Consider the following 22,090-nt stretch of genomic DNA (forward strand, 5'->3'; position numbering starts at 1 on the left):
TAAAAACCTGTGTCTCCTTTTTGTCCGTCAGCTGCTCGAGAATGGCCACGATCCTCCACTCCAAGTCTGTGGAGCCTTTTGAATCCTGTGTTCTGTGTGTTATATCTGTCAAAAATGTGATTTCAGATTGAACAAATATCTGTTGAAATTGAACGTGCCCTTGATGACAGTAAACATACATGTAGGTATTTGCGAGATCAGATCCCATCTGCTCATTTTCTTCAAAACATCTGTGACGACCATTATGGAGTCCTGCCCATCTGTCACAAGGATGAGGTCTACCAAAGCATCTGTATCAGCAGCCTCCTCCAGGATCCACATGGGGTCCGTTTTCCATCGTGTCCATTGCAGAATCCTTTTAAATTCATCAATCTCCTTATCAGACAGATGACTCATCATTTTGCAAAGACGTTCTCTGAGATCTTTCAGAGCTGCAACCTGAAGGCAATAAAACACCACATTTTTATTAAATCATAGGTTGAATAGGTTTTACTGCGGGTATGGTGAGTTAACAAACTGACTCAATTGATAACAGCTTTGTAAAGTCACCTAACATTTCACTCAGTAAAATAAGAGCATTAGGTCCTCATTCCGATATTTTAATTTCGATATCCCATGGCAAAAACTGCATTGCCCTGTCAAGTCATTCGTTAGGAAAATGTTTATAATTTTAGTTTTATGAAAGATCAATTGTTCCGATGACAGCAGGGTCATAGGAGCAAATTGTTCAATTCAGTTTGCTTTATGATCAATGTCTCAACAGTGTTGTATTTGTGTTTATAAACAAATGTTGGAAGTATTTTTGTATAACTTTGATTTACTGTGATTACAGCGTAGATATGTTTGAGATTGTTTTTTCTTGGGCTTTTAAATGTCCCTTTTCAGACTTAAATAATGCATTTATGAAATGTTACACTCACTTCATGTTTCGGTTTATTCCCTGAGAAGAAAAGACAGTGAAGAGAGATTAATGCATGTTCAACTCTACCCAGTATGTGCACTTTAACCTACACATGAGAAGGCCAGACATGTCTTGAAGTTTTTTGGCCAAATGGTGTATTTTCATATCCATTAAAACCCAGTATGTAATCCGTACAGCCTCCACACCATAGGTGTGCAACAGCAGAGTCCCTGTTTGTTCAGCTGTGGTGACGGCGAACAGCCTCATGTCCAGGTGTTGGGAAGATGGACGGAAGATGCTCTTCAGCAAAAACTGTTTTTTAAAGTCTTTGAGATCTTCATTACTGAACCCAATGAGAGTTTGTCCAAACAGTTCATTTACAGCTGCTGTTGCTGCTACCTGCCCAGGTCAGAACAGGAACAGGTTATAAAACAGATGCAGGTCATGTAAAACATCATATTAAATCTATATCTATTACTATAAAGTTACTTAAGTCAATGCAGTCCTTATCAAATGCATATTAACCACATGTCATAAAGACAAAGTAAATCATTTTAAAACATAGCGGGTAGAGTCCTTAGTGACAAAAAGGACAATGGCAATAATAGAGTTATTATTGTCTCGCCTATGTTTACTCACCATTTGGATCAGTCCGTTCCACCAGCGACCTTTGGGAGATTCTAAACAAGATAATGTTATGAATAGCCAATAAAATACATGGATTTAAATAATCAATGAGGTGTCTCTCACTTTTTGATGTTGACTCCAGCGTTTGCTTTAGATCTGTCCTTCCAATAGAATCTAATAAGTTCTTTGTGAGCTCGACAGAGCCTTGGCCATATGTTTGAACGATAAAAAACACCAGCTGGGACACCTCATAATGGCACAGCCTGTACCATGGTATGGCAGAGTATGCTCCACTGGTGAGTGAGTGTTTCAGGTCAGTAAGTTCACTCATATTTAGATGTCCAAGGACTTCCATTAGACAGTTGATAACAGCCACCATTTGTTGCACCTGCATAAGAAAAGAGTACATGATACAGCAGCTGGAGCAGACGCCTCCAGAGCAGCTGACACACTGTTCCATCTGCCTGTGAACCCCAGGGTTCTGGGGTCAGTATAACGTGGTTCCTCTCTCATCCAGTGGTGGTCACAGGACTTCATCACTTGAGTGAAAGTACAGATACTACTGATCAAGTGTCCAATCCAAAAAAAGTAGTTCAATCATTTTTTACTGAAGTATTTACTGTATAACACATTTTCAAGGCACATTCTGGAAATTATTATGCAAAACAAAACAAAAAAAGAACATTTAATACAAATATATAATAGTGCAAATTAGTCCCTTTAGTAACCCAGTGGCTATAGTGGTGAGCACGGTGCCTTTACTTTCCATTACTGTGGCCTCTATGACGCTACAGGATCAATTGTTCCAGGAAGGTTTTCAGTGCTGAGAACCACTTACTCCATACTCCCTCCCTCTCATTCTCTCAAACTATGAAATATTAGATTTTCCTTGAGGCGTCAGACCATCCATGAAAACACATAAACCATGATATCTGCATGTAGCAGGTGCAGCTCACCGATACAGAGCCAGTGTGCGAGACAGACCACATCCAGCTCTCCACACTCGACAGATATGTCGATGTTCATCTCAAACAAGTTGTCCACACTGTCACAACAATGAACTAAAGAACATAATATAATACATTCTCGAAAGAGAGTAGAAAGAAGTATTCCATATAGTTTAGTTTTCTTTGTTTTATTTTCTAGCTTAATTTCTAGTTTTTCAATATAATTTCTTCTCATTGTGCGTTTTTAATGGACTTGAGTTGGACTTGAGTTAATTTTATGAGTAATTTTAATTTTCATGGCTGTACATATCCTCATGTTGTCTGTGACTGTGTGAAGCACAAGTGCTGCATACATAAAGTTACTACTGTTGTGTAATTAGACTCACGTTTTTTTGCTGTGCAGGCATCCAACGCACTAAGTAAAAACAATACACAAGAGGTGAGACATCATGTTGTAAGACAGTTTCAGTATTTTATAGTAATGATAAATATGTTCTATTCCCGTGTTATTTGTAAGGGTTGAAGCCATGTTTGAAAACCTCACACCATCTATGAAAAAGCTGGAGTTAAAAAGTGAATGGCTTCTACAAACTGTTAATGATCATAAACACAGCTCAAAGTCCATGATGGGCGACATCAAAAGATGTAATCTGAAAGTTTTGCTGTGGCCTTCACAGTTTCCTGACCTAAACATCATTGAAGATCTGTGGATGGCCGTGCAAAGAGCAAAAAAGCTAAAATCCCTTAAACTGGAACTGACTTTTTTTTTTTACATTGATATTATTGAAAGGTCCGATATCATGCAAAATCGACTTTTTGGAGCTTTTAGCCATGTTGTTATGCTATTTCCTTATCAAAAACACCCCCAGAGTGGTTTGTGGCTTCATTCACGAGGTTCTCAGTAATCCTCCTGAATCCTGCTCTCTGAGCAGCTGCTCCGCCCTTTGCTGGAAAACGACTGTTGTGACACTCTGACGTTTTTTACGTCATAGTGTCAAACAGGAAGAGCCCGACATCTGCAATGTAATGCCTTACAGCCTGATTTTAATTTATAAAACAGTTTAAAAAAAAAAAAAAAAAAAAAAAAAAGGAAGCGCTTCCAGGTCAGGGCTGAAAACAAACACAAAACAAACACACCCCTGAGCATCTGAACAGATGTCATGTTTGCACTGAAGGATGTGAAGATGGAGCTCTTTCTAAACTATTCTGGACACACCTGTTCTTTATTCTTACCTAACGATAATGTCACGGAGAAAAGAGTGTTTGGCTACGAGAGGTGCAGGACTTTTTTCAACCTTCCTAAAGAACAGGCCACTCGCCACAATTTGGAATTTCTTTCCGGGATTCAACGACTTTCAGCCAAAATAGTGTTTTTCTGTGACTGTCGCTGATGGATGTTTGGTGAACCTTCTCAAAGTGGATTAACTTTTATAACCAACGAGAGTCCCCAATGTGATGGAGAGGCCAGGACAGAGCGGTGGTGAGTCAAAACGCGGGTTAGCTTGTGTGTTAGCTTGTGTGTTAGCTTGTGTGTTAGCGTGTGTGTGTTAGCCATTTATGAAGCTGTGTTGCAGATGTCAACTCCTTATAACTGTATTGTGAAGTAACTTCACTTATTGCCATGATATTTATATTTATTTTTCTGCTAATAATGCATGGGCAGATCCGCTCGGAGAGAGGGGGCGGAGTTTACTGCATGTTGTGTCTTCCGGGTTTGCAAAATACCCCCAGAAAACACTTATATTTCTCACAAAAATGAGTGAGTGGTAGAGGTACAATAAATCATATAAATGCCGATAGTTTACTTTGGGATGGCTAAAATAGCATGATACAGATCCTTCAAAAACGTAAATGGTGGAATTAAAGCCTGATTTTGTTTTCAGAAATGCTATTGTAATGTCTCATCTACAAGCTCATGCCTTGAGGAGATCACTTCAACTTCCACTTGCTTCATTATTCACATTTTCGAATTTTTTATCTAGGATGCTTAAACTTTCACTACCCATTTAATTATGTGGTCACAATTCAAAAATGAATTACCGTCTGAGAAGAGCTCCACTTGCTGCAGGTTTCTCATTGTCATAAAAATATCTTCCATAATTTCTGCTGAGTGTTTGACAAACACAGCTCTTATCATAGCAGCACATTCTTCTTTAGCTGTTAATGGACAGCATTCAGTGGCCATTATTTGTAACTCCTGGTTTTGTCTTTCATTCTCCAGATGAAGCCATGAGAGGCCTCTCTTCAAACAGATGAACTGGACAAACCACTCAAAGTGGCTCAGCTCTCTGTAACTCAGATCATGGATGATGTCCACAAACTCCTCTCTTTGTGTAGCACCATGTATCACCTGAGAATTCAAACAAAGTCATCATCAACATAAAAAATTTGACAATGCATTGATACAACAAATGTTTTTTTTTTTAATGTAAATACCTATTCATAATTTGCACATAGCTGTTAATTATATTATTTTGACGGTTTAATACAATCCATAAACAGTGTATTAAGCTGTTAATGCTGCTTAATGTCCGTCCATGTGTGTAATATTGTGTACATGTTTTTAGATTCTGCACCAAAGTAATCTCGATTTGCTAAAGATAAAATAATCCTTTATCGATCTCACAATGGAGAAATTCACTTGTTACATTAGGCTCTCAATAAGATCACTCAGGGCGTGCAAAATAGACAGGAAATGTGGAAATATTTAAATAGTAAACAGAGGAATCAAAAGCAAAAATAAGAAATAAAGAACAAGAAATAAAAACAATAAGGAAATTCAAATAAAATAAACATTAGAACAGACTATAAAAAGTAGAATATCAAAGGCAGCATTGGCAGTGCAAGCTTCACAGTCGTGGTAAGTGACGCTGATACAGAGAATAAAGTGATGCTGATGCAGAGATTATTACAAGTAGTTTTGGAAAAGGGGGTTGTTGCACAAGTTACTTTACAGTCTTGTTGTTCAGTCTGACAGAAGTGGGGATGAAGAACCTGCTCCTTGCACTGAGTCTTCCACTGAAAGAGCTGCTCAGCTCCTCTACAGTCTGCAGTGGGTGGAAGGTGTTGTCCATGATGGAGGTGAGCTTGGCTACTACCCTCCTGTCCCTCACCTCCTCCAGAGTCCAGGGGGCAGCCCAGGACGGACCTGAAGGTTTTTGTGTTCATTGGAAATGTTGAGGTTTTTTTGTATGTTGTTTTTTACTTTCTGTTTTAGTACTATTGCATAGTGTCTGACATTTCTTCACTAGGACTGAAATAGGAAAATGGCAATAATTTATTTCAATAGCACTTGGCAGACCAAAGCGGTTTTACATTCTGATGATTTTCCACATCATTTTCTAATAACCACTTGTGTATGTGTTCACATGTAGTAAAGTTGATGCTTACAAACAAACTTACCTTATTCCAGTATCTTGCAAAAGAATAACCTTAACAAGTAACAAGAGAATACATACAGTATATTAATAATGAATCCATACATAAACACACACAACACATTCTTGTTACAACATACAGATACAAATCTTTTGAAATATAAAACACCTACTTGGCTCGAGAGGATTACTGTGGAAGCTCAACACTCTGTGTGCCTCCATTTTTAAACCCATTTTATCCAAAACCTCTGCCACCTTATACACAGACTGATGGCCATACTGCTGGACTGTCCAGAACACAAGCTCCTGTAGACCCAGCTTCTCTGGGACGGCTCGTCCTTCCACATTTAAGAGCTCAGCAAGTGTCCTCTCAAAACTCTGCTGTGACGCCACGGGCAAGTTCTTCAAAGTCTCCAGCAGAAGGTGCAGGATCTACACCAAAGTGAATTAATACATACATTAATAGAACTACAGTATGTGCATTGGACATGAGAATTATAACACTGAAGTATAATCTTATTATGTGAGTTATGTGAGGGCCTTCTGTTATATCTACCCTCTTCAGGCTACGGCACAAAAAAGATATAAATAATTATATATCCACATCATGTCACCATATTACTTCTGTAAGAGCACACCATATTGAACCGGAGTCACCTCAGCTGCACAATAGTTTGTTATCTATAGCCTATATACGTATGCTAAGTAGATAACCTCCTACTGACACAATGGTCAATGGTGAAGCGCTTTGTGACCGTGTCAGTGAAAGGCAAAAGGCAAATAAATGTCCTTCCCTGTACAGAGAAAGATCACACTATGTTTCAGAGGGTTGGTTAAGACCTATTAATACATTTCATTTGAGCTCAACCATCAAACCAATTGAAAATAAAAATCTTATATACATCTTTTATGTCCCAGAGTAGCATTAAAATAAAGAAAGCAACATTTAAAAGTAAGAAGGAAAATAAATAAAGTAGGCTATGTTTACAGAAGTGTACTTTAAATTAAAGATTCAAAAATCTTTGCATGACCTATTGAAATATGTTAACAATTTTGTTAAATTGTTAAAAAACAACAATTGAAACATCTGCTTACCTGCTCCCTTTGTTTTATGTAGTAAAAGTCTGTAGAAATCAAATAAAACATACAGCACATCAGCTACATTTAAAATTCCATAGTTAATGCATGGGTGTTGTATTGGGACTGCAGGAACATGTCTGTACATTTTGTCAGGAGTCAGACCACCAAACTGTCCCTACCAACCTCGAATAAAAATTTCATAGAGAGATTTTAGACAGATAGTAGGCTGATTTTATGCTTAGCAGAAGGATAAAGGTCAGCCTTGCAGCCTTTTTACTTTGTCTAAATTGGTCAAATACACTGCCTGACCCCCCCCAAAAAAAGCAGCTGCTAAAAAAAAAAGGTCTCCCACTTGAGTATTTGGCTATCTTTGATTACAGCAGGCATGCACTGTGGCATTGTTTCAATCAGCTTCTGTACTGTCAAAATCCAGATCCAGTGTTGCACCAATTTTTCACCAAAACCTTCTCCAGCACATCAAAAAGATGATTGAAAATGATGTCTCATGCTCCCTGAACCACTCTTTCACAATGTGAGCCTGATGAATCCTGGCATTGTCATCATCAAAAGTCAGATAATATCTGTAATGTTCTATTGTTTTATTAACAATAAGTGTGAGAGTGAATGAAATGTTGCCTGTTCCCACGAGGAGATCAGATGAATTAAATTTTGGTCACATACATACTTTTAGGTTAAGAAATGTGTGTCATTGTTGCATTTCCAACAGTCACAATTTCTGTTTGTCTGTGTCTGTGTGGGGGAGTGTGTCTGTACAAATTAAAGAAATACTAGTTACCATACAACTCGTCAATGTCATTGCTGGAGATAACTGCCAAGAAAGTAGAGTGGGTTAAAAAAATCCAACAAAGATGAGACACATCTGGCTCAATGCATTGACAACAGTATTGACATTTTCTGAAGTACTGGTATTACTTAATTTGGTATTACTTAACTTGACATAATTAAAAAAAATAAGTTTTATGTTCTGAGATGTTTGGTAAATCATATTCAGATGATGCTTCAAGGAAATAATGAATATTAATAATATTTTTATATTATAGTTATCATAATAAGACGGTGCTGTTGGGAACTGTCCAACAGCACTTTGATGAGTCCTTGGCTCTGAGTCCTGAGCCAAACCTGAGGGACCTGGTTGACTCATAGTGTACTAACCAGCCAAATGCTGAGATACTACTACTCCTACTCCTACTCCTCCTACTACTACTAATAATAATAATAACAATAATAATAATAATGCCTTACCTGTGATACTGCTGTGATTCAACAACGTGTTCACCAGGTCTGGCCTCTCCATTCTTTTTAATACTTTTTCAGTCATCTGTACACAGTTTCGAAAGGAGTTTGTCTCCAGAAGGTCATTGATGTTCTGGCTGTCACACTCTTCAATCTCATATTCAGAGAGGTTTGACAAAAAGTATTTCAAATGAGGTCTTAGTTTTTGAAATACAGTCGGATTGATTTGACCAGGTATATCAGTTGAATCTGCATTAAACAAAGAGCAAGTCAGTCCCATGAAGTTACACAAAACCAGATAATAGATGTTTACTTAAGTGTCATTGCTTTATTTTTTTTTACCTTCGTGTTTTGAACAGCTCTCATAGGAAAAACAGTCCCCACCGAAATCAGAATCATATAAGTCCCCCGTTCGAACAAGTGAGGCCGTCTCGTCTAAAGCGATTTTCCGCACAGCTGGGTCTTGGCTGAACAGTGTCTCCATCAGCTCTTTCACCTGAGACAGATCTGCCTCATCCAGTCTGTGTTTCCAGATGTCTGATAATTCTTCTTCTAATATGGATGTGAATTTTTTGTATTCTTTCCCATCTAGCCTTCTTAGTGTTTCCAGAACAAACCTCCAGATGTGCACTGTGAAAAAAGTGATTAATGTTAAACAGTGGTTCAAAAATGAGAAAGGCTTGTTTTAGAATTAGCCTTACCTTCATTTTTTGGGTTGAAATCCTGCAGCTGATTGGCTAAATCCTGTCTGGGAACATCCATCAAAGTCTTGATCGTCATCTCCAAACTGTCTCCTGAGCTTTTGTGTATCAGCTCGATCATCCTGTAAACGTGTGCATTTTGGAGATGGCTGAAGATCCACTGAATTGAAATGTTCACACTCCATTTCAATCTTTCTAATGATGATGTAATGAATCCAGAGAAGACTTCATCAAGGACCATCTTGATACTCATGTTTCCTAATCATAAAAAATATAACAAAACACAAAGGTCAGTAAAACACGCTGTTCTGCTCAGTTCTGCAATACAACTATGCAACGGATCAATCTGTTTATAATATTGATATGTGGCATGAAAGTGGAAGAGGTTGTCTTGAGAGAGAGAGGGACATAGCAGAAACGTCTCACAGGTTGAGAACAACAAATAGTGTTCTCAACATTGCCACAAATGCTTGACACCGCATAGACCTGGATTCAAACCTGTTTGTTTTCACCGGAACTACCTGGAGACTAACCTTTTTGCCAGGGGAAATCTTGGAGACAACTTTGAGACCAGCGGCGACTTGAGTCTCCAACTAGTCTCCGGGTTGAGACAAACTGAGTTCGGATGTGGATCTTCGCTGATGATTTAGGCCCTTAAAGCAGAAAGCAAACTTATTTCACAAGTTTTCATTATGCAAACCTACTTGACTGATTTTGTCGTTTGCCATACACGTATAAAAAGAAAATTTGGTGGCGAAGACAACATGTTACAGCTGTTAAGACCACATCATCTGTTGTATTATTGCTTGTTTGTGTATTTATAGTAAATGGAACAAGAACAGAGAAATTATTTGCTTTTAAATAGAAATTTGATCGGAAAGAGGAAAGATTTCTATGGTCTGTGCATTATTGCGTAAGGATTCATTAGCATTCTAAACATGAAACTGTTAAGTTTAGTTTGTCTTTATTATTTTAGTTTCGTTATGTTTATTTTGCACGAAAAGCCATGACCTGTTGTTGTAGCAATCCCATTTGTCACAGTTTAGCAGTTTATGCCTTGTTCCATGGAGATATAGCCATTTATTTACACTATCAAGTTTTGTGGATGGGTGGTGTCACAAAAAAGACTTTACTTTAATTCAATATCTGTGATTTCAACTAAGCTGATTCCTGTCTCAAAAATGTTAAGCACCCTTGTGTTTTGAAGATGTTGACCGATAAGTAAACAACCACACAGAGGCGAAAAGAAAAGTGCCTTACCTTTAGTGGGCAGATGGGTTGAAGCAGCGCTCTTGTTGTGACTTGTACATGGACTGTCATCCTTCTGGCTTTGGTCCTGCAGTATCTGATACAATTTTCATTTTTTTTATGACTGAGTTGAAACATTTTGGTAACGGTTTACTCAAATGTTGATTTATTTACTCACGGTTGGAGTTAATGAAAGCTCTTTTTACTTCTTCCATTCTTTGAGCTCCCTACTTGACATAGGCGTTCAGTGCAGTGTATTGCCAACAAACCAAGCAACAAACGCCGCAGATCAGCCACGGTGAATCTGTGTGTGGAGTCGGGACAAAAAGAGAGTGTAGTTGTTAAATTGGTGAATACAAAATTACCACCAACTTCACTCACAAGGAAAACAAAATAGGATCTGAAATTAACTTGTAGCCCTGGACCAACATTCATGGGAGCTTAAATCTGGATTTATAAACTCCTAGGCCTATACAAAATATCAAACATGATCATCTTAATCCTCTAAAAACATTGTCTAAACTTTAAATACAGCAGAGTAACGTCACCATTCTAGATGGAAAAAGTACTTTCCTTTTCAACTTTTCCAATAAGCTTTATAAGAACTCTCATGCATGTAATGCCCGATGAAATGGAACTTATGCAATATGATGTCATTCAGTGAAAAGAATATTTCCTTTGTTACTATTGAACACACCTTGGTAATGGAGATTTATTAATTTTAGACCAACAGCTTAAAACAATCTTGTGAAGCTCAGACAAGAGAACTGGACTTACATTATTTTACAGATTGGTCAATAGGTCTTTCAATCCTTGAATTAGAAAGGCAAGTTGTAGAAAACGTACTCGAAGTCATGCAGCTATTTGCGGAAAAAACAAAACGTTTGCGTCAGTGAACTTGGGCGGGGCGTGTCACACACAAGGAAGAGGTCTAGGTATAACTTGCTCAACTGGTTCCTCTGATTTCGAGCCTATAGGTGTGTTCGAGATGAGCCAGACGGACGCAGTTTTGACAGCCGACTGCAGACGCACAGTGCATGCCGGTTAGATTTCTGTCCGACTTGCTCCAGACGGGCTCTGATATCACGGGCACGTGGGGCACGGAAACATCGTGAGACCCCAACGAGAGCCAACTTGTTTTTTTATTTATTTTTTTATTTAACAGAGAAGTGATTGCAAAATACAAATGCTGTCAAAGTACACTGCGTTCCAAATTATGATGGTCAACTAATTGTCAACTCAAATGAGAGTCAGCATAATTTTCAAGTCTTTAACTGGTAGAGGATCATTTAAATGTGGTGGGAAAAAATTCCTAGAGATTGGATACGAGTCTGCTGTGATCAGAAACGTGCTCCTCGCCCCCTCCCCTCTCCTCTTTAGATCTGAACAAATAAAATATGACTGAAACTATTAAAGTTATGCATCGCCCCTAAAATAGAGCTCATGTCTGATGCTTTTCAGAACAAACTTTGTTTGGGGACGTTAGGACGTAATTTATCTCACAAACTTGAACAAACAAACAAATGGGAAAGTTTTCTCTGATGAAGAATGATGTCTCTGGAGTAAAGGAAACAGAGCAGGAGGTGAATGACTTTTATTTAGGATAAACTTTAAATGAACGCGATATCTGAACGAGGAGGCTGGGTTGGCTGTGCGTCTCGGAGCGGAGCAGCAGCGTGGTGGTCTCCGGCTGGTGAAATTAAACTGTCGTCGCTTTCTTGAACTTATATTGTGGCACATAGACTTTATAGTACTACACTTTTCTGGGTGGTGTCTCTCTTGGTGCATGGGAAGACCTAAAGGGGGTGGCTCTGGGGGGAAAGGGGTAAGCAGGGGAAAGCGAACCAGGTCAGGTAGTAGTGGGAGTCGAGAAAGAGAAGAATTATCCAAGATGATCAGGCGAGAAGGGCGTGAGGAGGAAGAATTTAAAATTATTTTTAAATTCAAAGACGAAGTGAGAAGAGTTCCCAACCCCCTTAAACTGTCCTCAGAGATTCGTGGCAAAATTGGGGAAATTTTACACGCTAGAATTTTGTCTAATGGGAATGTGCTGATTTTTTGTAAGACCGAAGCCCAAAGGAAGAAGGCACTGGTGTTAAAGGAGTTGGATAAGCGAGCTGTTGAAGGTTTGGTGCCAGGGCTCAACTTAGACACCGTCCAGGGCTCGAAAGGGGTCGTTTATATTGAGACAGACATTTCAGAGGATGAAATTTATCAAAACCTAAGAGGGGGATCAATTTCGGGGGTGAAAAGGTTTAAAACCAGGATGGAGGGAGAAGAGAGAAATAGCACTGCGGTGCTAATTTCTTTTAAAGAGGAGGTCTTGCCGCAAAGGGTTAATCTGGGATTTATGTCATATCAGGTCAAACCGTACGTGCGTCCACCCTTGCGCTGTTATAAGTGCCAGAGGTATGGACACGTTGCTGCAGTGTGTAGAGGGGAGAAAAGGTGTGGGAAGTGTGGAGGGGAGCATGATTATTTGGAGTGTATAAACAGTGAGATAAAGTGCTGTAATTGTGGGGGCAACCATGTGGCTGCGTACAGGGGCTGTGGGGCGCATGTCAAGGCCCAACGAGTGGAGACAATTAAAAGGACTGAAAATATCTCCTATGCGGAGGCAGTTAGGAAAGTCAAGGGAGTTGGTCAAGAGATACAGCAGGTTCAAAGGGAACAGCAGGTCGATGGTATAGGCTCAGATGATTGCTTTGTGGTGCGCAAAGTGGCGTTCTTTGCCTTTTTAGTGGAGGTGTTATGGGCAGCGAGGCAAGTGGACACGCCGTCAGGTATAAAGGCAATGATTGCAAAAGAGGCAGGTAGGTTTCTGGGCACAGAGGTGTCCCCGGAGCACTTGAACTTAGCTTATGCCCGTCGGGAGGGGGCACAACGAAGGGGAAGGTGGGGAAGGCTCTTCAGTAGGGTAGATGTTTTATATATTACAGTGGAATGCGCGTAGCCTTATTGCAAATGGACAGGAACTGAAGAGGTATTTAGAGGACTTTACTAATAAGCCTGATTTGATTTGTGTCCAGGAGTCATGGTTAAAGCCTTGCCTGGAGTTTGTGGTGCCTGGTTATGTGAGTGAGAGGTTTGACCGCGCCGATAAAGCTGGAGGGGGATGTGTGATTTTTATTCGGGAAAATGTGCAATACCAAAGAGTATCCCTTAATACCCAACTGAAGTGCATGGCAGTGAGGGTATGGAGCTCTCAGGGGAAAATTAGTGTTGTTAACTTTTATAATCCGTGCTTGCACATTGATACTTGCACTTTAGATGAAGTGTTGCAGGTGGTGGGAACACCGGTAGTGTGGGTAGGAGATTTTAATGCTCATAACCCGTTGTGGGGTAGCAAGTCTCGTGATTTTAATGGGGAGGAAGTTGAGGGTTTTTTGGATAGGAATGGATTAATTTGTATGAATGATGGCAGGCCCACGAGGTTTGATGTTAGAACGGGAGGGCTTTCATGTATTGATTTGGCTCTGGCTTCTAGTGAGTTGGCTATTATAGGAGAGTGGGAAAATCTGGATAGTTGCTCAATAGGGAGTGATCATTTTCCTATACTACTGAGGTTTGGGAAATCTTTATTAACAGATGAACTGGTCAGGCTTAAAGGTTTAGATTTTAGTCGAGCGAAGTGGAAAGAGTTTGGTGAAGGGTGTACTAGGGATTTGGGTAAGGTTAGGGATGGCTCGCTGGAGGAGTGGAACGACAGCTTGTGTGAAATGATATCACAGAATGCATATCAGTCCATCCCTTGCAAGGCTGGGGGGAGGAATAGGGTAAGTGTCCCCTGGTGGAATAAGGCCTGTACTGATGCTGTGAGGGCAAGGAAAAAAGCATATAGGCTATTTAAGAAGTTTCCTTCAGAACAGCTTTCTATTGAGTATAAAAAGTTGAGGGCTGTGGCACGTAGGACAATAAAGGGAGCTAAGAGAGATTGTTGGAGGAAGTATTGCAGTGGGTTAGGAGGAGAGACATCAGTGGCAGAGGTGTGGTCAGCGGTGCACCGTATGGCAGGTGTCTGTAGGCGTAGGGGTATTCCAGTGCTTGAAGACAGAGGGGTGGAAGCATTAAGTAATGAGCAGAAGGCAAGCATGCTTGCTAAGAAGTTCCAGGAGGTCCACTGTGGTGATAATATAGGAGAGGATGGGATTAGGGAGAGGAACAGGACGCTGATTAATCAAGAGTATAAACTTGAAGTGAGTGACGATAACTCTGATCCAGTTAATGTATTCTTTTCACTTAAAGGGGGGGTATTATGCAAAATCGACTTTTTCAAGCTTTACATCAGGTTATGATGTCATTCCCTCATTAAAAACATGCCTGAAGTGTTGCCTTAGCACATTCACGTATTTTCGAGTAGTCTGTAAAAACTCTGATGGCGGCCATTTTAGGGATAAAACGCCTGATTCCTTCAGGAAACGCCCTCGACCTCCAGGATACGCCTCCGACCTTTCGTCACCAGCCGAGTAACCAACCACTGTCCCTCAGCAGAACCCCCTCCCCGCAGTGTCTAGCCCTAAGATGTAAACAGAGTCATCATGGAGGATTAGCTTCATGTGTTGTGAACCGGAGCCACAGCAGACTTTTACAAAGACACACATCAGTGTTTCTGTTACCGAAACACCCAGGATTAAAACCGGTGACAAGAACACTTATTTCAGTGGCTGGTTCTGCGCTGGGCCTTGATGATGCACAGAGCCTCCGGAGAAAGCTAATGCTAAGCTAAACCTCGAGTCATCACGTGAAAACGAGAAATATGCACACATAAAGTCAATAAAACCACCACACACATAAAGAACCGTTTAACAATGATCACACACGGAGCCAGGCGTGTTGATTTGGAAGTTTATTGCTCACATTTCATCTACAATGGGTCATAGATGAGTGGCTTTCTCCCGGAGCTAACAAGCTAGCCGCGACAAGCTAACGGGAAAATTCACTGAATACAAGCAGCATATTATGCACTAAAAACGCCACTAAAACAGGCAACTGCTTGAAGCAGCCTTTATGATGATCACACACGGAGCCTGGCTTGTTGATTTTGTAGTTTATTGCTCACATTTCATCTACAGTGAGTCGTAGCCGAGTGGTTTTCTCCCGGAGCTAAGGCACTATTAGCCACGACAAGCTAACAACCTTCACCTTCACAACATTCATTGAAAACAGGCAGCATATTATGCACAAATAACGTCAATAAAGCAGGCAACTACTCGAAGCAGCCTTTACGATGATCACACAATGAGCCTGGCTTTACACATTTGTGGTTTATTGCAGACTTTTCATCAACAATGAGCTGTAGTCGATTATAACAAGCTAACGGGTAACCTCGAAAAACCATTGTCCACTTGCACAGATAATGTCCGTCTTTTGAATCATACGGGCTCCTGCAGATCCTGGTGTCGTCCATGGGGGTATAGTTAGAGATCCATAGGGCATGGCAGATGCAAAGAGAAGCCTCCAAACAGCAGTTATTTTTCAGGCAAGAGCCCCTTCCAAGCGTCCGGTGTGGAAGGTTCGTCTTCAAATCATATCCTGTGTGGCCATTGTTCCCAAAGTGATAAACAGTAGCTCCTTTCCAACAATAAAAAATAAAATGCACCGATCGTAGTTTCAATACTGTGGAGAAAGTGTTGTGATGCCACAGACAGCGTGTGGAGGGGGCGTGTCGGAAAGGGTCAGAGGTTCTTAAAGAGACAGAGGCCTATTTCAAGCCATTTGCTACCACCATTTTGAAAGAGCAATTTTATACAAGGCAGTTATTCTAATTTACTGCATTGACAGACCAACAGAAGGTTTCGTCATCATTGTAGTGTGATATAGACTGGTGCTATGTGGCTGAAAAAAGCATAATACCCCCTCTTTAAGGAATTGCAGAAGGCAGTAAGTAGAGGTGGTAAAACAGCACCAGGTAAGGATGGGTTAGTGTATGAAATTTTTAAGCATCTTGATGATATGGTTTTGTATGAGGTGTTGGCACTTGTTAATAATGTATGGGAAGAGGGGGTTTTGCCTACAGCATGGAGGCAGGCGGTAGTGGTGCCAATCCTAAAGCCAGGAAAGGAAGCGACGAATCCAGGGTCGTATAGGCCGATTGCATTAACAGCGGTGTTGTGTAAGATTATGGAGAGGATGGTTACTGATAGATTAGTGTACAAGTTAGAAAAAGGGGGATGGTTTACAAGCATACAAAATGGATTTAGGTTGGGAAGAGGGACGATGGATTCTGTTCTGTTGTTGGAGTCAGATGTTCAAAAAGCAATAGGTAACAAGGAGGCAGTTGTGGCAGTGTTCCTAGACATAGAAAAGGCCTATGATATGCTGTGGAGAGAGGGGCTTATCATTAAATTGTATGATGCAGGGATTCGAGAGCGGATGTTGAATTGGATCAAAGCTTTCTTGCAGAATCGGAAAATTCAGGTCAGAGTTGGAGGTGAGTTTTCTGAGGTGTTGGGAATTGATAACGGTACGCCGCAAGGTAGTGTAATAAGTCCTGTCCTTTTTAATGTAATGATTAATGATATTTTTTGTAATGTTGGAGGGGGGTTTGGCCTGTCTTTATTTGCTGATGATGGGGCAGTGTGGAAAAGGGGACGAAATATTGGGTATATAATGAGTAAAATGCAAGAGTCACTGGACAAGGTTACTGAGTGGGCAGGAAGGTGGGGTTTCAAAATTTCTGTGGATAAAAGTAAGTATCTTATATTTGGCAATAAACGTAGAGTAGGGCAAGTGAGTCTGAGTTTATATGGTAGAGTGCTTGAAAGGGTCAAAGTGTTTAAGTTCCTAGGTGTGCATTTCGATGAAAGGTTGACATGGAGACAACATATTGATAAAATTGTAGTTAAATGTGATAAAATTGTTAATATATTGCGGTGTCTTGCAGGTAGTAGCTGGGGTGCAGATAAGGGAACTCAGCTGATGATTTATAGGGCAATGGTCCGATCAAGCATTGACTATGGGTGTTTGGCGTATGGGTGTGCAGCCAAGACGAACCTCTCAAGGTTGGATGTTGTGCAGGCTAAAGCGTTGAGGGTTTGTTGTGGGGCTTTTAGGATGACATCTATTCCCGCTCTATTAGTGGAATGTGGTGAGATGCCCCTTAGGCTGAGACGCGTCAAGTTAGCCCTTCAGTATATTGGGAGGGTACAGAGCCAAGAGCAAGGAAATCCCGTGAAGGAATTGCTGGAGGAGAGCTGGCAGCCAGCCAGGAAGGCAAGAGGAAGGTTGAGCTTTGTGAGGGAAGTGAGGAGTGAGTTTCCTGAGATGGGCAACGACATGTCCCCTAGAGTGGTCTGGCCAGATGTTCCACCGTGGTTGCTCCCAGATCCAGACATAGATTGGACTGTGAAGGATAAGTTTAAACAGAGGGGTAAAAGTAATCCAGTTGGGGTGGTCAGTGAAACCATTAGTGAGAATTGGGGAGGTTTTATGCAGTTTTATACAGATGGGTCTGTTGACCCTATCAGTAAAAAGGCAGCATTTGCTGTCCACGTTCCTGAGGTTGGTTTAAGTCAGGGTCATCGGCTCCCAGATGGAGTGTCAGTCTTTACCACGGAAACAATAGCCATTCTGGGTGCATTGGAGTGGGTAGGCAAGATTTGGCCCAAGCAGTCGTTGATATGTACTGATTCAGCTGCTGCGTTGATGGCACTGCAAGCAGGAGTGTCACAGGCAAGGCAGGATGTAATCTCCGAAATTTTAATGACGTTACATAGAGCTGAGGCGGCAGGATTGTCAGTGGCTTTCATGTGGGTCCCGGCCCATGTGGGAGTTGCTGGGAATGAGAGCGCAGACTCTATAGCGAAAAACGCTCTTAAACTGGAGAATATTACAGTGAGAACAACTTTAGGGTACCGTGAGCTGTGCACCATTATAGGGCAGGAGTTTCTAGGTAGATGGCAGAGGCTGTGGAATGGAGAGGAAAGAGGGAGGCATTTTCATTCTATTCAGAGTAGTGTTAAGGGGGGGGACACCACCTGGGGGAAAAGTAGAAGGGAACAAGTCATTTACACTCGGTTAAGGCTGGGTCACTGTGGATTTGGCCCAGACCTTGCACTCATGGGGAAGAGACCGGATGGACTATGTTCGTGTGGCAGGAAAACAGAGACAGTCCTTCATGTTCTAATGGAGTGTGTGTGCTACAAGGAGGAGCGGAGTCGATTGTTTAAAGCTGTGCTGAGAACAGGAGTGGACAAGATATCACTGAGGACACTCTTGGACCCGCGGATAAATCGAGAGGCTGTGATTGCGGCAGTAATGGAGTTTGTTTTCTCCACTAATTTGCATGTGAGGATCTGCCCGTGATGCAGTTCTGTTAAGAGACTGTGGAAGGCAGCAATACGCCTGGTGGCGTCTAGCCTGCCGGAAACGAACAAGAAGAAGAAGAAGTATCTGAACGAGACGCTGCGTGATCTGAGGCCGCTCTCGCTGTTCTCTGCATGTGGAGCGGTCGGATTGACTTCAGACTTTTTTCTCCGCCCCCGTTGCGCCGGCTACTCTCACCGATCAACCAGGCGAGCCGCAATGGCATCTCAAACACACCTAATAGATGTGTTTAAGATGAGCGAGGCGCTGCAGGCGGCTGCAGGCGAGTGGTGCAAGCCGGTCAGATTCGTGTCCAAGAGATCGGACGGGAGCAAGATGGCGACGTGAGTAAGAGCAGGTGAAGATATGCGCACAAAACTTTCTGCAAACCAACAAAACCTACTTCTAATCTCACGGACAACGTAAACTGTTCAAAATGACTACACGAGGTGGTCGCAACGCCCGAGGTGGCACAAAAAGACACAATCCTAACCAAACCACCTGGGCGCTCGGCACTGCCGGCCATGACTATGCGAGCAGCTTCAAGGAGGACTTTCCAACGCTACCCGTAACGCCATCAAAATCTCCGGCAATAAAAAAGAAAGCATGGGACACAGAAATGGATCCTGCTATGCTCGCTCAATTCGAAATCCTCAAGTCTTTGATCAACTCTAGAGCGAACTCTATTGAATGCAGAATGATTAAATTGGAGGAAAAGTTTGAACGTGCATCTTCTGACCTGAAGGCTGTTATCACCAGAGTGACCGCCTTGGAACACAAAGTCACGCAAGTGGGGCAGCCCATCGCAAGCATCCAAAGGAACATGGATGAAATGGAGACGCGTATGAGAAGACAAAATCTGAGACTGGACGGATTAGGGATGTCACGGTAACCGGTGTAGCGGTAAACCCCGGTAAAAATTTTGACGGTGAAAATTACCGTCTTGTTTTGTGTTTTTATTATTATCTCGGTGAATAACCGCACCCGCGGTGTAGGCACGGTGAGCCTCACCAGCCACCGTCTCATCTGCTGCAGTTTCCGCGCATGCGCACTTTGTTGTTTGCCCAAACAAAACTTTCTCGAAGCTGGAATCATGTCCGACACGACAGCGCGCAGGATCTATCAGCCTCAGAGTTCAGTTTGCGGAGCGTGCAGGAAAAAGTGTCTCCAAATGCAGCAATACTTCGAACCTCTGACTCACCAGCGTGACCGTCTCCCACAGCTCTATAGCAGCAAGCTAACGTTAGCGTTTTAGCTGAAATGCTGATGTGGGACTTTGGGTTGAGGAGAATGTAACGAGTCGCCTCATAGTGCGGCTGCAGCGCCACCACCAGTACATAAGCCATGTCATGGCACAATGCGTTACGGGGCTCCCGGAGATTGCAATAGATTCACTCTCGCCGCAGTTTTATGAATGTAATAAAATGGCATTTTCCCAAATCTGCAAAGCGAAAGCTCACTGGAAGGACAACAACAATTTTCCTGATAACAACACGACATGCTGTTCAAGGTGGACCTGTCCAAAGGTGACCAAGAGCGAAGGATGAAGCTGTGGCCTCATGTCAAGAGGGCACGCGAGGCCGGCAAGACAGCCTACTACGTGGGAGGACGAGCGTTTATCGAAGAAGAGATCACTCTACCGGAGTAACTTTTTCAATATACAGGTCAGTTTTGACACTCTTATTTAATGGACGGTATGAAATAAAGATTTATTTTCCTTAATCAATCTAGCTCCTTTTCCATAAATGACTGAAATACAAGGTGCAGCAGGTCTTTAGCCTGTCTCTTTTTGTTTTCATCCTAAGAGAGGATTTAGAGACTAAGTCTCTTTTTAGTTCTCCATTTTTGTTTTTTATTAAAAAAAAATGTCCCCCTTTTTTTCTTTTTATGTCTATTTCTGTTTTGTCTATAAATGCCAGGGGGATCCGAAATGACTTGAAAAGAAAAGGGTTATTTTTGTTTTGCCAAGGGAAACGTGCAGATTTTTGTTTTATACAGGAAACGCATGCGTCTGAATTGGATAAATCATACTGGAAAAATCAATGGGGAAAAGACATCTGGTTCTCTTTTTGCAGCAATTGATCTGCAGGGGTCGCTGTATTAAAGGGGAATTTTGGTGGACAAATCATTAAACATCTTGCTGATGAAAATGGTCGATGGATAATACTGATTGTTGAGATTGACAATGTAGTGGTAATTCTTGTAAATATATATGTGTCTAATAACAAGAAAGCAAATGTAACTTTATTCCAAAATATCGAAGGCAAAATCAATACATGGTTATCAAAATTCCCATCTGCCAAAGTCATATGGGGAGGGGATTTTAACACTGTAATGAATGAAAGAGTTGATAGATTGCCTCCAAGAGATGAAAGAATAAATAAATTCATATTCATATATGTAACAGGATGGACTTAACGGACATCTGGAGAGAAAAACATCCAAACACCAAAATGTACACATGGAGTAACAACGATTTATCCTTACAATCCCGTATAGACTTCTGGCTTATCTCAGCTAATATGACCGAGACTGTTGAATCTACTGAAATTATACCAACTGTATTTACTGACCATAAAGCCATTATTATTGAAATCAATCTCTTACCTAAAAGGGCTCGATTCAATGAGATTCGATTCAATGAGAATATACTCAATAATGATGGCTTTACAAGACAAACTCTGAGTCTTATCGAAAAACATTGGAATATGGCCACAGTATTGAGCCAATATGGACAATCCTGGGAACTAATGACGTTTGAAATTAGAAAGTTGGCTATCGGATTGAGCAAAGAAATATCTAGAGCAAAGAAGGAAAATGAGCTGCAAATTATTACACAAATTATGAAACTAACTGAAAGTGTAAACTTAACTGAGGACGAACAAACAGATCTGAAATTACTACAAATTTCTCTGGATCGAATTTATGAAGAAAAAGCAAAAGGTGCCTTTATAAGATCAAGAAGGAAATGGCTTGAACAAGGGGAGAAATGCTCCAAATACTTTTTCAATTTGGAAAAAAGAAACTATGAAATGTCCTCACTAAGTAAACTTAAGATAAATGATGTGGTTTACGAAGATGATAAAACTGTTGCTGAATATGTAGCCAACTTCTATAAAAAACCTATACACCAAGGAAAATCTTGATGAAAATAAAATGAATGTGTACTACCAAAATGTAGAAGATGTCATAAAAACAATTGATGATGAATTTAAAAATGAATGTGACCAAAAAATCTCTACTGATGATGTGATGAAATCTATTGACTCTCTTAAAGACAACAAATCTCCGGGTAACGATTGCCTAACAAGCGAATTCTATAAATATTTCAAAGACTCCCTTGCTCCATTTCTGGTCCAAGTTTTTGAGGAAGCTATAACAACAGGTAATCTACCACCAACACTACAACAAGGTCTTATAAAACTAATCCCTAAACCAAAAAAAGACAAACTGAGCATTGAAAATTGGAGGCCGATTACCCTACTGAATAATGATGCAAAAATACAGTCAGGTTTTATGCCAGGAAGATACATTATCAATAACGTGAGACTCATATTGGATTTGTTGGATTATAGTGAACACATTGTCGAGGACAGCCATGTTTTATTAATCGATTTTTATAAAGCATTCGATACAGTCAGTCATACATTT

At 41.0% G+C, this 22,090-nt stretch overlaps 1 protein-coding gene across 1 annotated transcript in view; it reads right to left on the minus strand.

Annotated features, from left to right (window-relative positions):
• Positions 1 to 22,090, minus strand: part of LOC306966747 (uncharacterized protein) — a gene marked incomplete at both ends in the record, with an annotated part of 49,986 nt that overhangs the window by 7,183 nt on the left and 20,713 nt on the right. The window lies entirely within an intron of this gene.

This window comes from Gobius niger (assembly GCF_951799975.1).
Source record: "Gobius niger genome assembly, chromosome: 8".
NCBI classification, from domain to species: domain Eukaryota; kingdom Metazoa; phylum Chordata; class Actinopteri; order Gobiiformes; family Gobiidae; genus Gobius; species Gobius niger.